The sequence below is a fragment of the Epinephelus lanceolatus genome, chromosome 4, assembly GCF_041903045.1.
Source record: "Epinephelus lanceolatus isolate andai-2023 chromosome 4, ASM4190304v1, whole genome shotgun sequence".
In the NCBI taxonomy this organism is placed as follows: domain Eukaryota; kingdom Metazoa; phylum Chordata; class Actinopteri; order Perciformes; family Serranidae; genus Epinephelus; species Epinephelus lanceolatus.
Window position 1 is genome coordinate 44,325,399 of NC_135737.1, and position 17,921 is coordinate 44,343,319.

The 17,921-nt window shown below is 43.7% G+C and overlaps 1 protein-coding gene across 1 annotated transcript in view; it reads left to right on the forward strand.

Annotated features, from left to right (window-relative positions):
* The window catches only part of smtnl (smoothelin, like), a 40,085-nt gene that overhangs the window by 11,800 nt on the left and 10,364 nt on the right, over nucleotides 1–17,921 (forward strand). The gene's annotated exons all lie outside the window — the stretch shown is intronic.

The following is a 17,921-nucleotide window of genomic DNA, read 5'->3' on the forward strand; positions in this document are numbered from 1 at the left end:
TGAGAATCGACTGATGCATTATACTAAAACGTGGTGATCCTGGTCCAGACTGAATTACACTGTGATTACCGGCTGCTGGTGCACAGACCCACCTTTAGCATCAAGTTATGGAAAAGCTGAAACAATAATTGTGTGTTTGCTGCAGTGTATTTATACACATGCTCATTCTGTACATGTGGAGGTAGATTTTCCTGCATGCTGTGATGTGATGTAGCAGCTAGCTGGTGATGTTTTGGACCACATGAAGAGATGTGGTCGTATTTATGTTGTTCGATTCACTTTGAGAAAACTGACCCTTATCCTGTTATCTTGTTCATAGTAAAGATGTTATCTATCAGGCTTCCCAGGGTCATGATGAAAACCCTGGAAAGGCCATATAATTTTACAATCTCATTTTCCAGGCATGGAAAAGTCATGGAGTTAGTTAAAAAGTTTTGGATAACTCATGGAATTTCATTGAATGAAACTGATTGTCACAGTAATCTTCTGGGATAACTTTCAACATTATGTAACATTACTGTAAATTTATTTTCTGTGAGTTAGCCATTGACATAACGTAGCTCTGATATGCGTCAACCTAGGGCTGAACGATATATCGTTTCAGCATCGACACTGCAATGTGCAATAGTTGCATCGAAGGATGTCATGTAAGACAAATTAATTCAACTTATTTGATGCTTGACACAAATGGAAAACTTGCACAGTTCTCATTTTCCATGACTTATAGCTTTTAGACTTTACGTGTATATGTGACACAGGGGCGAATGCTCTGAGACAACAAGGGAGGCTGAACTTCCCCTAAAATTCCATAGAAGAAATTGTCAAATATGCACTATTGAACTTACATTAAAATAAGAATTTCCATTGCATTAAACGTGCGTTAGGATGCGTTTCATATCATGACTATGATGTTCAAACGTCAGCTGTTTATCACCAGTTTCCCAACGGGCCTCCCTGTCATACATTCTCGTGTCAGCACGGTGGACGCGGAGCCTCCAAGCATTCCTATGAGACAGCGCTGAGCAGGTTTTTTCATGCAGCAAAGCGAGACGCTCATTGGATAAATGTGACACAATTGTCACTTCCAGGGAGGCTCAGCTTCTCTGGGACCTCATGGAGCGGTAGGCAGGAGAGGACGCTCGGTGTCTGCATGATGATTGGAGGAATTGTCTCAGAGGCTGAACCCCTTTGTGACTGACAGCGCTTTGGAAATACACACCGGCATCGGTGCATTTCGTGCTCAGTCCCATGCAGATATTTCAAAAGCGATATAGCTCATTTTCACCGTTAAACCCATCTGAAGATCTTTGAGGTTTGTGTTGCTGTGGTTCTATGGCATGAGTGTGGTTGAACAACAGCTTCAATTAAATGTTCCTTTTATAAGTTACTGCCTCGCTACAATATGACACATTTTACGATGTAAATTTAACGTGAGCTTCCCCTGTTTGAAAGACCAGCAGCCGCCACTGATGTGACGTAGTGTGGTGGTGTTTGTTGTGGGAAGTGAGACTCTCCTGCATGTGTGTGTGTGTAGAAAAGTATTGTAACCAGGCCGGCAAGTGCAGCAGACACAGTGAAGTGCATGCTTTTACAAAATGCAGTTTTCATTATGTCCTCAAAAAGTCTTTTCGCAGTGATTCACAATTGTTGAAAAACCTGTTTTATTGACTGTTATATACCGTCATAGACTGCTGACTCCTCCACAAATCATCTCAACTAAGCATTACAAGCCTTATCGTCTGTTACACGCCACATTTTTTACTTTGTCATGACTCAAAAAATGACATCCGTAGAAAGGTTTGGTCTCATTTTGACCTGGAGCATCTGCAGATTAATTCTGTACCTGACATGTTATGAGCCACTTAAGCTAGGCATGATATGAGATGAATAAATCCCTATCTTTGTTATTTTTGCTGCCATCTTGACTGGAGGGATCACTTCACCGGACGCAGCTGAGTTGCATTCCAGCTGTAGTTGCTGTGACCCGTTTTTTGTCCCCTGCACGTCATCATACCACACTGGGAGGGATTCAGAAGTGGAGCGTTTTGTCCGCCTGACTTTACAGACCTACAGATTTTGATGATTTGGTCATTTTTCCTTGACGATTTGTGCTTCCAACCTAAAGAAAATAAGTAGGCTATGTAGATAAACGGTTTCAATTTTATGGCTGAAATCCAGATCAACAGCTTTGGCCAAACTCTTAGATATCCTCATAAGACTGGTTAGGTCAAAAATTGGTGCAAACATAACCTCTGTCAAACAGACAGCAGAGGCAGGAACTATTACTTTTTCTTCGACACAGAAACTAAGACAGATCCTTCCTGTACAGAAAATGCTTTGATTTTGGTTAAAATGTCACCTCACCACACTCAGAGACACTTCAGCCAGAGACTCTACACATTAAATGCTAATTAAATCAACGATACCATCAGTACAGCACATGGCATTAAAGTACTGTATCAGCAGAGTGATAATGAGGAAGTGTCAGCTGATGACACACCTACATGAACATGATTGGATGTTTCAGTCAGCTGGTGAATGAGCCGATGGTGGTGGAGCATGAATGAAACATCTGATGCCAATCAGCTAATTCAACCATAACTTCAGCGTTCTGCCTGAACTGACGCTCTGCAGCAGTCGTACCTTTAGGAATGTGGTGTTGAGTCTCTTACGCACACACTGATGGTATTGTTTAGTGAGGGGCTTTAGATGGAAAGGATTTATTTCAGCATATAACCAACTATACTCAGGGTTCATACAGTCATGAAAGACCTGGAAAAACCATGGTATTTTAGAATTGCAATTTCCCGGCATGGAAATTATGCTAACCACAACAATTAATTTCATTACAGACAACACAATTCCACGAGTTTTCCAAAACTTTGAATGATTTTTACTAATTGCACGACTTTTCCAGGCCTGGAAAATGAGATTGTGAGATTGTGATTTGTGCTCCATACCATGTGATATGGTCTTGAGTCAAATAAACGAAATGAAACGAATGAAATTCAATGACTTTTCCAGGTTTTCCATGACTGTTGGAATTCTGTTCATTGGTTAAAAAGTGTATGAATCCTGAATATGTAGCGTTACAGAAACGTTTAATGCTTTATAATAGTTTGTTTTATGGTTTGAATGAAAATAATTCATTTAAAAGCTTCATATAGATTTTGTAGTGGTGTTTTGTTTGTCTCCATGACAACGATATTTGACATTTACAAGCTGTCTCTGCTCTCTGACCATCTCTGATACTGCGACTGTGCGAACTTCTTATCTGTGTGTTTGTGTATCTCTATGTAGCGTCTAGCAGCACTCATCTGTCCATCTATCCATCCATCCGTAGACTCCTCCCTATCTCTGTGGCCCCTTCCTCACCCTTTCACCCCTACCCCAGCCTCCCCCCTGAGAGCTGGGCTGCATTTTAAGGCTGGATTCCTGGCACCAACCCCCCTACGTGGCTATTAATACAGCCATGAGCAAGACAGAAAACAGAGCCTCCAACACACACTCACACGAGCATGCTCTAAAATGCCAAATATATGAAGTGGCTTTGGAGTCTAATTTAAAGAGCTGTCATGGACTGATTCATCATTTCACCATTTATCATTTCACAATCCGCTCTGCACCGTTGTTGGTCTCTCTGTCTATTATTACAGTAATTTGCACGAGTGGTTTGGCAACATAAAAGTCTTATCAAGGCCAGTTTGAGTTTGGCAGCGTCTTATTCTGATAAAGACATGCTTTTAGCACCAAGTTAAAACAGATTTGGACTAATATAAACGAAAGAAACTGAAAACAGGGTACAGCTGAGGAGGAAGCAAATGAGTGCATGTGTGTGTGTGCGTGTGTGTGAGTGTGTGTGTGAGTGTGTGCTGGGGGTTTAACAGAGGTATGCGGCCACTCCCTGGCTACCCCTGGCTCTTTTAATGACTTCCAGACAATAGGCCGTGTTCCCGTCATCATCTCTGTGGAAACAGGTTAATAACTGACTGGCCGGTGGGACAGCTCGCCCCTGCTGCCCTCTGGAACCAGTAAGCCTTACTGGAAGTCAACCTCAGAAGTGGATTTTAAGGGTTGCCTCTTTGGCTACGTCAGCTCAATCCACCATGGGAATACTTCACAATTTCATTAAGCTGCACTCAGATCCAGCGTTCTGGAATAATGCCCAGGAGGCACTTTAAGGAAAATGGGTTTTAAAGGTTGGGTGACACGGTGCAGGGTCATCTGTGAGAGAGCAGGGGTTCCTGGAGTTTTCAGCTTTTGTCAGACATTAAGTCTCCTGCCGCAGGAAGGTGACCCAGATATAACTGGTACTCTGGGCATTCAGGGGCTCAGGAGAAGTAGGAACATGACCCAGAGTTAATCTATGAGCCTGTCAATCACTGTGAGGATGAAATTCAAAATGTAAACCCTCCAGAGGCTGGACGATGACATGCTGGAGGTGAAACCACATAGATGTTTCCATAACAAGATGAAACTGTTTCGAGCCCCGCGGGGAGATGGAAGCATCGCAGCAGCTACAATAACAATATACAGTGAGTTTGAAAAACTAAAATAACAATGTATATGAAAGGGTTAATATTTAGATAAAACACAGCTGGCAAATTCAACACTACGACATGGTATGTGGCAATATGTGAATAAAGAAAGAATAAATAGTGGCCTTATCAGAGTGTGCAAAAAATGGCATTGCAAAGAAAACAATATGTATGATATGACTGTATATATCCAGTATGGATGAATCACTGAAGGGGCCTATTGGGCACAGAACCAGAGACCCGAAGCATCAGGGGGCCCCATGGTCTTCACTTGCAAAATTGCACTTGAATTAACAAATACAGAACCAAGACAAGACTCAAAATGAACACAAAGAGACACAAAATAACGACAAAACATACAAAACAACCAGATGGAGACACAAAATGGCATAAAGAGACATAACATTACTTCAAAGATTACCTCGAAGAGAGACAAAATAACCACAGGCAGACTCAAAATGACTTCAAAGAAGCACAAAATGTCTGAACAAGTCACAAAATGACCTCAAGAAACGTGAAAGAACCACAAGGAGACACAAAATGACAAAAAAAGACATGTCAGAGATATAGAAATACCTCCATAAGACACAAAATTAATCCAAAGAGACTTAAACAACTACAAAACAACCACATGGAGATACAAAATGACTACAAAGAGACACAAAATGGAGTAAAGAGACATAAAATTACCTCGAAGAGAGACAAAATAACCACAGGCAGACTCAAAATGACTTAAAAGAAGCACAAAATGTCTAAAAAAGTCACAAAATTACCTCAAAGAAACAAGAAACAACCACAAGGAGACACAAAATAACTACAAAAATCACAAAACTCTTTCAAAAAGGCACAAAATGACTAAAACAAGACTCAAAGTTACTTCAAAGAGACACAAAACAATCAAAAGAGACATAAAATCACCTCAGAGATATAAAATTACCTCAGTAAGACACAAAATTAACTCAAAGAGACTTAAATGACTACAAAACACCACAAAACAGCCACATGGAGACACAAAATGACTACAAAGAGACCAGCTGGGGCCCTTCTGTGTGAAGTTTGTATCTTGTTCCTGTGTTTTTCTGACTTCCTCCCACAGTCCAAAGACATGCAGATTAATTGGTGACTCTAAATTGCCCGTAGGTGTGAATGTGAGTGTGAATGGTTGTCTGTCTCTATGTGTCAGCCCTGTGATAGTCTGGTGACCTGTCCAGGGTGAACCCCGCCTCTCACCCAGTGTCAGCTGGGATAGCGACCCTTAAAAGGAGAGGTGATTATGGAAATTCGGTCTGGACCAAAGTGGTGGGCAGAGAAGTCTGATGGAACCAGATCTGAATTTGATAAAACACCAGTATTACCAGAGATAATGGTCCAATCCCACGCCACATTACCACTACTCTCTATCACACACACACGTACACCACCTGTCCAGCGCTCTCTTTAGACCTGGTGGTGAAGGAAGAGGTGACACAGCCTGTCTGTATTCTCTGAACTTTAACCTCCCAGAGGTCAGCACGTCAGACTCCCCCGCCTCCTTCTGCCCTCCTCTGCCTCACTGCCAGGAACAGAGGGGGAGAGGAGGAGGATGATGATGGAGGAAGGGAGGTGGACAGGGGAGACAGGGGAGTCACTCTCTATTGTTGCCATATGTTGGAGCTAGACGTTACAGACAGGGGAGTACAGGAGTGAAAAATGATCTTCTCCCCACAGCTAGCAGGACCTATTGCTCATAGATACGCAGCCTGGAGGAGACTGAAACCATACTGTTCTTCTTCTATGATTTTAATAAATGTTACACAGTAACTTAACCAACAACAGACAGGCAAAGCATGATGGGAGAGTGGGAGCAGTTAAAGATGTATTCTATATAATCATAGTGTTATGTGTACTACAAATGCACAAAATATTATATTTATGTTTCTTTGTTTGCAAAAAGTCATTCAGAGCATTTGTTGTTGAAGTAAATAAATGTCAATTCAAGGTGTTATACTGACATAGTGCTTTTATTTTGAAAGAGACTGTATGCAGACTGTGAGAATGTGTTGTTTTGGATCAGTTGCACCTCAGAAAGGTTGTTAGTGTTGTATTATTTGAGAGGGGTCTTGGTCTCAAGACCATTTTTTTGAAGGTGTCGTTTCGGACATTTGCACATTTTACTTGGTCTTGGACAAAGAGGACTTAGACAGGATAAGACAGATCAAGACAACAACCTCTACCGCCTCCTCGTTAATGGATCTAAGCATCAAAATGAGCCTGACCAGGCCTCAAGGCCCAACGTCTGGCCACTAGATGTTTGCTGGCCCCCTTGGTCTGGCTCCAGAGGGGGACCCTGGTAAGGCAAGGTACTCTTTCCCCAAATGTGCCATTTCATTTAAGTCTTTTTGAACCGTTCCAACTCTGGCCCCTCCCCTGGGACCACTATCTTAGCCCTTGGTAGGGAGACCCTACCAAGCTATACGCCCCAGACAACACAGCTCCCAGGATCACAGGGACACGTGAACCCCTCCACCACATAAGGGTGGTGATTCTTGGAGGAGCTGGAAAGCATTGCTGGGGAGACAGGCATCTGCGATACTTTGCTCAGCCTGCTGCCCCCGTGATCCAGCTTCAGATAAGCGGTTAAAAATAGATGAACTTCTGTTTTCACAGAAAATGATGCATACAGTCCTCTTCAAAATAAACGTATGTCTGGAGTTGTTTGACCCATCCACCATTCCTCCCGCCCACCTCATAAGGACTTTCTCGCTCTTAATACTACGGTAGCTACGGTATACGATGTCCAGTGACAAAGCAGTGGTATTTTACAAATTGGGAATGAGAACGGGCTGAAGGGTCAGGTGCATCCAGGGCCCTGAACACAACATGTAGGTCACACATGTTGTTTGCAAAGCTGACATTTTGGCTGTAGGCGCACTTGAGGAAAGATCATGAAATGTCCCAAATAGAAAGTCTTCATCCTCATGAGGGCATGAATTTGTTCAGTAATTGTTGTTGTTTCAGACCCGAAGAGACGGGCTCACCGACTGACATCACCGTCCATTGTCTCAGCCGTGGGTGAAGTAAGCACTGTCTGTACCTCGCACATAAACAGAGAGAGCCACAGATTGTTACAGACCTCAAAAACACAAATACACTCGTGGTTTCAGATGCAGTTTGCAGAGTCGCACATGTGAAATCATGTCTTGCACCAGCCCACACTGTACCCTGCATTCAGCAGTACTGTGTTTATGTAGAGGACTTTTCTCTGTACAGTCGCTCTCACCTGCAATTAGGCTTTTATAAGCTCTGGGTTCAAAGACTGTGCATATTTTCCACTCCCAACCCAAAGAGGTATTCCCTAGCAGAGAAATTGCAGGCTGTGTGAATGTATTTGAAGAACAGGTGGTTTGACTGTGTCTTTCCTCCTCTGAGAGGATTCCTCCGTAGACTCCCCGGAGGAAATTACAGAGCAGGAGTCCTCTGTCACTTACAGTTTCCTCTGATAGCTAGGGAGAATCCAGCTGATGTCTTTACAGTAGCTGTGTGTACACCAGAGCGTGCTGCTCGCTCCATATGTTACATATACTGTTTTTTATTGGTCTTATAGTCAAATACAAAGTCATTGGCTGTCAGTTATTTACTGATGAAGCAAACTGTAAGCCTGTTCTGTCACCTCTCTGCTGCTGCACAGCACAAAGACTTCACTGTAGAATCATATGTGGCGTGAAGACAATCTTGGTGTTGATACCCATTCCTACTCCCCATCACTGTGTAGTGCTTCGGAGGAGAGCAGGCAGCAGCTCAAGAGAAAGACCTTTGCTCAGCGGCTGTAGTGGTTTGAATTTGGACAGCGCAAACCCCCCTAAAGCTCGACGCTCAGTGCACAAGTCTAGTTTACTCTCAGACAAACTGAATTACAATATGCTCAAAGTTAATTTGGGGATCTTTGCCTAATGACACCAAAATGTAACTGCCTACTCCAGCTTTAGTTGTTAACAGTCCAAAAGATGCACAATATTAGCTTAGATATTAATTATGTGACAGAAAGCAGGAGTTTAAAAACTAACACTGATGAACACCCTTAATTAAAGCTGAGAGTTGGCCCTTTAAAAGTCACCACCATTGTTTCATTTCAAATGCACCATGCTGGAGTGCAGAGCCAACACGTCCATGTGTCACTGTTGTGAAACTCTTAGTGCACTGTGGGTTTCCCAGCGATACCCTCACCAAATAGTCACCCTCCAGCAGCCGAGCCGTCCTGTCCACACCTCACCCCCACCCCTGCAAAGTCTTTATTAAAGTGTCAGTGATGAAGATGCTTCTGACAGCTTCACAATATCCTCCGACTAAACACAGGACGTGGCGCTCATACCTCCTCCTGTTTGAATAGACGAGTTTCCCAGGGCTCGTTGTTCCAAGGCAAACAGACAATAATGAGGCAAATATTCTGCTATACATTTTGTTAGCCCTACATGTCCAAACCTCCACTGTGTTAGCATTTTAAGAGGAATGGGAACTGTATGGAAACAATAGGATTCGGGTAATACATCATAATGTATCAGGGCAAACACTTTGTTAATTGATGGTTCTTACTATATCTAACAAATTAGTGCCTCACATATGACGTACTTTATGGAAGGTCTCATAAGTTGTACCTAAGGGTCACTTGGTCTCACATGGGCCTGAACACCGGTCTCCTGGGGGAAAGTCCTGTGTTTGTTGCACCCATCCACCGCCCCAACTTTCAGTCTTTATACGATTCCATCTTTATTCCTGTCGGTGCATTGGTCACATGATCGCAGCCCTCCCGATCATGTGGGTAATACACAAATTACTGAGAGGGAGAGACGCTGTGCTGCTGCCAGAGGAGCCGCTGAATGAGTTCCCTCTGAGCGGTAAGCCACAAAAAGAGTCTGAGAAGTCCGGGGCTGTTCATAAAACATTCAGAAGTTTATTCCACACTACTGAAGCTGCTCCTCTTTTTGTAACCACCGCAGAGTCGGTAATAATTTCACTTTCAGCATGTTCTCCCTGTGTCAGCGTGGGTTTCCTCCAGGTGCTCCAGCTTCCTCCCACAGTCCAAAGACATGCAGGTTAATTGGTGACTCTAAATTGTCCGTAGGTGTGAATGTGAGTGTGAATGGTTGTCTGTCTCTATGTGTCAGCCCTGTGATAGTCTGGTGACCTGTCCAGGGTGAACCCTGCCTCTCACCCAGTGTCAGCTGGGATAGGCTCCAGCACCCCCATGACCCCGAACAGGATAAGTTATCGAAAATGAATGAATTAAAAATTATATAGGTATTATGGTGAATTATATATGGCACACCTCTACCTAGTAGACATACAAACAGTGCCTGACCACCATTGCGTTGAAGCTAACTTTTGGCAGAGTACAAGTCTATGCAATATATTACCAGTACCAGCTGGCAGCCCTGTGTCACATTTTCGGTAAGCCCAGTTTACGCTATATGGAAAGTTAGCGAACAGCTGTTCAGAACATGTTTTGATTAAAATGTGTTTGGTTAAGTTTGTTTCTTGCCAGTAGTCATATTGCCAGAATTTTATTTGGGTAATTAAGCTAAGTCTGCAGAGAACAAATCTGGATTCGTCCAACGTTGACCTCAGTGTGGCTACATCTGACTGACAGGGAGAGATGTCCAGAAAAGATGGCAAAAACTTAGTTTGATCAAACTCCCTCTCTACCTTCCTTTTTTTCTTCCCCCTGTGTCTTTGCTCTCACGCACACTGAGGGCTTTTCCACATTTTCTGCTCTGTTTCACTCATTTCATCCAAACATTTTATTAGTTCCCCTCTCATGATGCAATGAGGCGCTCTGGGGGAGTGAGGGATTTGTTGTTCCCTTAAGAAAGAAAAGGAGCTTTTGTCTGCCCACCCCTATGTCACTCCATTATGAGACTGTTTTGAGACAGATTGTTCATGTACCCACATTTACAGGTTCATGAAGTGTGTTAAGAAGGTGACAGCTGCTAATGGCAGCGCAGACTAAACAACTGGTCAATCAGCTTTGTCTGATTTACTTTATAGACGTCAGGGACAAATTAGGGTGAAGCTAAATGTAAACACCTCCTATACGTCCATCCAGGGTCTCCTACACAAGTGTCATCTTCGCATGATGGCTTCTGCTTTTAGCCACTTATCAGCAGACTGCGAACACTCCAATACACACGTGTCTGCCAGTAAGGACAAACGTGACTTGTAGTGCAGCACTGACTGATGCAGGTTTGTGAAGCTGCTGTCAGCTGATAGGTTGAGGTGATGATATGTTTAAATTTGACTCCTAATTTGCAAGGATACAGAGTTTCATCCAACTCCTCGAGGTGAAAAAAGGTCAACTCAGAGCAGATGACAGGAGGTTGTCAAACTGCCCCTGAGTCATCCTAAAATATGCCTGGAAACATCCATGATGGAGGAGAAGCTCCTGGACCAACTGGTGGTACTCCCCATGACCAACCCTCTTTTTTAGGGTCTCATGTACCCACACAGATCTCTGTTTATCTGCTGACAGCCTCTCACCCTCAACCAGAGCTACAGACAGCACCCTCTGCCTCAGCATGTCAGCGACTACACACTGATTACTGTGAAATAAATAAAAATAAATAAACCATAGATTGATTACATGGAAAGGTTAGGGTAAGGAGTGTTAAGTGTTTTTTTTTTCCTAGTGAGAGAAAAAAAAGGGCAGTGCACCTCACGTTTTGCAACTTGGAAAACAGTTTCTGTGTGATCAACAGGGGCTTCGAATGCTGACGAAGAAAGAGAACCAAGAAAATTCCTTATGTCCATCAAATGCTCGAGTTCCTCCATGAGTCAGAAGTTATGAAGGACACAAGACATTTACAGAGGCAACACTGTCATTGATGAAGCTAGAAGTAAAATGTGATATTGTCTCAATAAGTTTTTATCTCAGCTTTGTTCTGAAACTCCAGAGGCTTTGTGTAACTTGGAAAACTCAAGACTCCGTCACATTTATCTGATTTAATTGCCTTCAACATGAAGAACATTTTCCACTTGTGTAGAGCGCACAGCATTTTCTTTACGACAAACAGATGCAGATAGCTATCATGGAGCAGCTGTACAGAATATTTACTCAGGTTTTCACTGCTGATGAAGACATATATCCACACCTACTCAATGTATAAATATTTGCTGTGTAGCAGCTGCTAGCAACAATATTGACCTCTGGTAGAAGGCTGCACTCGAGAGCTTCCTGGCTACGATATATATCAGTCGGTCCTGTGTTTACAGAGTAAGGAAAAGGCGGAGTAGCGTCTTTATTGCTCTTTTCATTCTAATGACGAAACAGCACATAAACCAACAGGAAGAAAGTGGATAAAATGATAAAGCACGGATGAAGAAATGCAATATTTGAACTTTTCTCAAGGCCAGGGAGAGGGTGAAACAGATTTGAGTGCAGGGCTCCTTCTGATCGATTGGAGAAGCTGTCTTGCTGACATTTAATAAAAGCTGATAATCCTCAAAACAATAAATCAGTCCATCAACTGGAGAGTAAATCCAGCAGGTATCAGTTGGTGTGTGTGTGTGCGTACTCATGAGGTTCTTGTGCCAAAGTGTTTGTGCTTGTTAAAATGAACGCGTGCACAAATGTGATGGGCGCAGCATGTCCTCACGGTGAGCACCGTGCCACGTTACATGTCGAGCACCAGCGTGTTCTGCCAGCAAAGAAGACCTCGAGATACCAGAGAGTTTACAGGAACCTCAGCAGCTCCGCTATCATGTTTCCCCCTCTGACCCGCCGTGGACGTCTGACGATCTGAGTGCTTAAGCCGGGAAAGCTCCCCTCCCCAAAGCCAGACATTCTGCAATTTGTCTCCCTCCTCCTGCTGGATAGGCAGCTGTTTCCACCTCACCACCACGTCCCTCTGCCTCATTTCCCATCATGCAATGTACAACTGCTCCCCTCTGCTGTCCTCACCTTCTCATACATAATGTCCTCACTTTTTCCCTTATTCCCTTCCAGGTGTGTCACCCCCTACTCTTTATGAATGACAACCTCCTAACACACAGACACTCTCTCTTCTTGTCTTGTCTTAACACACACACACACACACACAGCCCACCAGCATTCCTATATGGTGAGCTCAGCCAAACACACACACTTTTACACACCCCCAGCCATTTCCTCAAGTGAGCACAGCATGTTATCTCACAGCAAGAGCAGAGCAGCATATTGTTCTTTACATGTGTGTGTGAGACAGGAGTGGTTTTAGGTTTCTGCCTCACTAGAGACTCTCAGTTTGCTGGCAATATATATAGAAATGGTAAATGACTGCACTTGTATAGCACTTTTCGAGTCTTCCAACCACTCGAAGCGCTTTTACACTACATGTCCCATCCACCCATTCACACACACTGGTGGCCAAGGCTACCGTACATGGTGCCACCTGCTACTGGGTTACCATTCACACGCTGTCACACACCGGCGGAACAGCCATCGGGAGCAGTTTGGGGTTCAGTATCTTTCCCAAGGATACTTCAAAAATTGCCAATCTTCTGATCTAATTATGACCCTAGGCCCACCCCGTAGTTTGGGAAATCGGGCAGCGATGCAGCATTGACGTTGTAGATGGCAAACAGAGACAAAGCTCCATGAGCAGAAACGGATAAAGAAAGGGGTGTTTTTAATGGCCAGGCAGTTCTCTCGACAAGACCAAAGTTATTTGCATTTATGGTCCAGGTGAACTGAGTTACCTCTGGAGTTCGTTGAGCTGTTTAGTTACAGCTGTTTAGTTACCTTTACAAGTGTAAAGTTGGACACTACATTGTGTTAGTATTACTAAGTAATGCTTGTTGCTTGTTGGGCTTGAGTTTGTCATGGTATGCTTTCAGCATTTTGAGCATGCAGTACCTTTGAGGTTATTCTGGAGAACATTCTGGACAGTATCTGTAATTGTTTTGGATTGTTTTAATAATAATAATCATACATTTCCATAAAGCAAGCATATCCGTCTACTCTCATGTCGATAAGAGTGTTAAAAACTTGAAAAATCTCCCTTTAAGGTAGATTTAGAACAGATAAAAAAGGTACTTTGCGATCTCTCACCCCCATGGGGTTAGTGGAATGTCCTCCTCAAGTTGAGTTTGAGGGTTCAGTATCTCAGCGGTTCCAAGGACCACAGTCTTCCGGACAGAGACCTCAGATGTTGTACCTGGAATCTGCTGGAGCCACTCTCCCAGTTTGGGGGTCACCGTCCCGAGTGCACCACTGTTGCCTTTACTCTCCGCATCTTTTCTAGCTCCTCTTTCAGCCCTTGGTATTTTTCCAGCTTCTTGTGGTCCTTCTTCCTGATGTTGCCGGCACGCGGGATTGCTACATCTATCACCACTGCCTTCTTCTGTTGTGTGTCCATCAACATGATGTCCAGTTGGTTAGCCATCACCAGTTTGTCAGTCTGGATCTGGAAGTCCCACAGAATCTTAGCTTGGTCATTGTCAACTACCTTAGGAAGTGTCTTGCATTGTGACCTTGGGACTTCCAGCTCATCCTCTGTGCAGATGTTCCTGTACACTATGCCATCCACTTGGTAATGGTGTCCCATGTACGCTCTTCCTGCCTGCATCTTACACCCTCCTGATGTGCTGAACTGTCTCAGAAGCATCTTTGCATAGCCTGCACCTGGGGTCCTGTCTGGTGTACATGATAACCTCCCAGGTCATGCAGATAGTTTTGGCGTTATTTGTCGCAGTTTTGAGATATCTGTCCCTGACATTTTGTGCTACCACCCAAAAATGTGGCAACCAACTCAGGTTGGCATGCTGTCATAGCAGTGTAGCAGTGATTTGAAATAAACAAATCAAAAGTCAAGTAAATGTTTTGCATTCATTTGATCACCAGCCAAGACACATTGCTTCACCTTGTTGATATGGACTTCAAAACTGTTTTGAAATGCAAAATAATGGAATTTTAAACATGCAATTAAGAGCATGATAACGGTAACAAACAACTGCATATGTGCTGAGGATTGGAGCAGATGATTGATAAACAAAACAAAGATGTTACCATCGGAAACACTGCCGCCCTGACTCATTTTGAAAGAGCACTAGTCAGAGGGGAAACTGCAACCTGGCCAACCAGTGGTGTAATTTCACTCACTCAGTGACAGTCAGGTTCACAGGGCTGCCCCACACTTTGCTGCGGTCCAGCCAAAAAGACTCAAGAACTTGTTGCTACGATACGTTGTTTAAAAAGTCACCCTTAATTACTGCTTCTCCTCACTTTCAGAAGATCACAGATGAACGTGAGTGGTTCAGGTTGTTTTTCTGTACAGTCACATCCACCACTCGTTCATGTGGTGGTTTTTCTGACAGCAGAGACAAGCTGACCAGATGCTGCGGCTCTGCTTCCAAACGCGCTGACGTTATCTAAACACAGAGCCGATGCATCAGATGCACCAGTGGTGAAATAATGTTCTCGGTCAAAACACAGAAATCAGCCTTGTCTGTTTCATTCCACTGTGACAGCCAAGTTTGAAACACAACCAGCTGTTCACAGTCAGGGTGTGTTACATCTCCTCAAAGCCTCCTTCAGGGTCTGTTGCACCAGCACAGATACAATGTGGCATGTGGTTTGATACTGACCTTGAGAAAACCTGCACAGCTATCAGCGCTGCACTGTTGACCTGAGCTGTGTTCTTTGCCAAAGGGGCCGACTATCAACGCTAAGCTCCGTCTATCTCTCTGACAGGACCACATGGAACGTGACAGCTTGACCCACAACCTATGTGGGTCAGCTGCAGCACCATGTGGTTAAGAGTATGAGATAGAGGTATCTACTCACGATGGTGATTAGTTGTTTCCATGTCGCTGATTGTGTTTGGAGAGAGGAAAAAGAGCCACTGCTGCAGGTCAGCACTGATCATAGACAGGGGCGTAGCACCAAATTCTGGGCCCTGTGCATCAGCAGTCTCTGTGGGCCCCCTGTCCTTCCTCTCTTGATCCATGTCTCTCTCATGTCCAATGTCCCCATAGCAGGCGAGCTGCTCAAAGTGTAAATATGCCATTTCATCAAGGTCCATCTGAACCGCTCATAGTCTGGCCCCTCCCCTGGGACTACTTTGCCCTGGGAGACCCTACCAGGCGCTATTAGCCCCGAAAAACACCGCTCCCAGGATTACAAGGACATGCAAACCCCCCCCCCACCACCACGTTTAATTGGCGATTCTTGGAGGAGATTGTGACCGGACGAATAAGATCGTGGATACAATTGGCCTAAGTTTCCTCCGATGGTTGTCTGGGCTCAGCCTTAGAGATAGGGTAAGAAGCTCGGAGTGGACCCGCTGCTCCTTAATGTCGAAAGGGTTCAGTTGAGGTGGTTCGGGCATCTGATCAGGATCCTCCTGGGCGCCTCCCGTTTGAGGTGTTCTGGGCACGTCCCACTGGTAGGAGGCCCCGGGGCAGACCCAGAACAACTTGGAGAGATTATATATCTCATCTGGCCTGGGAACGCCTTGGGGTCCCCCAGGAGAGGCTGGAAAGGGTCGCTGGGGTTAGGGTTAGGATGGATGGATGGATGGCAAACAAAACCAAACTTTTAATTCCAGTTTTTTTAAGGGTCCTCCTGCTATTGGGGCCCTGGATAACTAGTCCCACATTCCCCCACGACTATAACAGCCGTGCAAATAGACGATGAAATGTGAACTCTGGATCCTGATGATGTCTGACATTCAAACTTGATCTCAATCATCTCAGCAGTCAGGCTGCCAGATCACCAGTTACATTTTGGCAGCTCTCCCATCAGTGAGTTTGTCAGTGACAGCGGCGCCTGACTTAAAACAAAGACTCCTCAAGTCTTATCACAGGAGAGGAGGCACACACTCAGAACAGACAACAACCAGCTCATTTATCCACACGCCGCCGACTTTGAAGTGCGTCGAGTCGTGTCGTGCCTCGCCGATGTGTTGGTTCATTTTGTTTTGTCTGAAGTCATGTCAAAAAAAACCACATGTTAGAGAAAAGTCCAAAACCTGGAAAGAGTGAGATGGTCCAACGATGACTCAATGAGCAGCGGACATCTGGATTTCTGTTTTGGTTCAAAGCAGAGGAACACGATGCTGTGACTCTTTGTCTGTGATCCAAACACAACATATTGGTTTATGAACGGAGGCAGAACTCACACAGGATCACAGGGGCAACAAGTGCAATGTAGTTAAAATAATTAATGATAATACTGGAGGCAGTCAATCAATACAACTGATCAGTACCACAGTGATTAATTAATCTAGTGCTTAATCATCTGGCATCATCAGTGTGCTGCTCCTGTGCTTCTTTCAAATTTTCTTTGTGCTTTTTCTGAGATAATGTTTCCAAATTAAAGTTAGTACAATTAAACAAAAACATCTGTTAGACTGAACAAAATCCTCATGAACTACTGCAGGGTTAGTGGGTTAATTCGCTAAATGGGTAGGCTATGCTAATGAGTAAACTTGCCAATAGACAAGAATATTAGTGAGTTAGCTTGCTAAGAAGGTAGGCTAACGAGTACGCTTGCTTGACTAGATTTTTGTTGACAGAGATTAATGATAATATTTTTCAGTTGCAAATACTGCAACTGAAAAATATACCTAGTTAGCAAGCCTACTAGTTAGCAAGCTAACTCACTAACATTCCAGTCTATTGGAAAGTTTACTTATTAGCATAGCCTGCCTAGTTAGCAAGCTAACTCGCTAATATTCTAGTCTATTGGCAAGTTTACTCGTTAGCGTAGACTGCCTAGTTAGTTAGCAAGCTAACTTACTAATATTCTAGTCTATTGGCAAGTTCACTCATTAGCATAGCCTATGTAGTTAGCAAGCTAACTCGCTAACATTTTAGTTTATTGGCAAATTTACTCATTAGCATATATGCATTAGCATATAAATAACTGTAATGGGACCATTTGCAATCACCACATTTTCACAGCCTACCTAGTTAGCAGGCTAACTCACTAACATTCCAGTCTATTGGAAAGTTTACTTATTAGCATAGCCTGCCTAGTTAGCAAGCTAACTCGCTAATATTCTAGTCTATTGGCAAGTTTACTCGTTAGCGTAGACTGCCTAGTTAGTTAGCAAGCTAACTTACTAATATTCTAGTCTATTGGCAAGTTCACTCATTAGCATAGCCTATGTAGTTAGCAAGCTAACTCGCTAACATTTTAGTTTATTGGCAAATTTACTCATTAGCATATAAGCATTAGCATATAAAAACTGTAATTGGACCATTTGCAATCACCACATTTTCACAGCCTACCTAGTTAGCAAGCTAACTCACTAACATTCCAGTCTATTGGAAAGTTTACTTATTAGCATAGCCTGCCTAGTTAGCAAGCTAACTCGCTAATATTCTAGTCTATTGGCAAGTTTACTCATTAGCATAGCCAACCTCCTTATC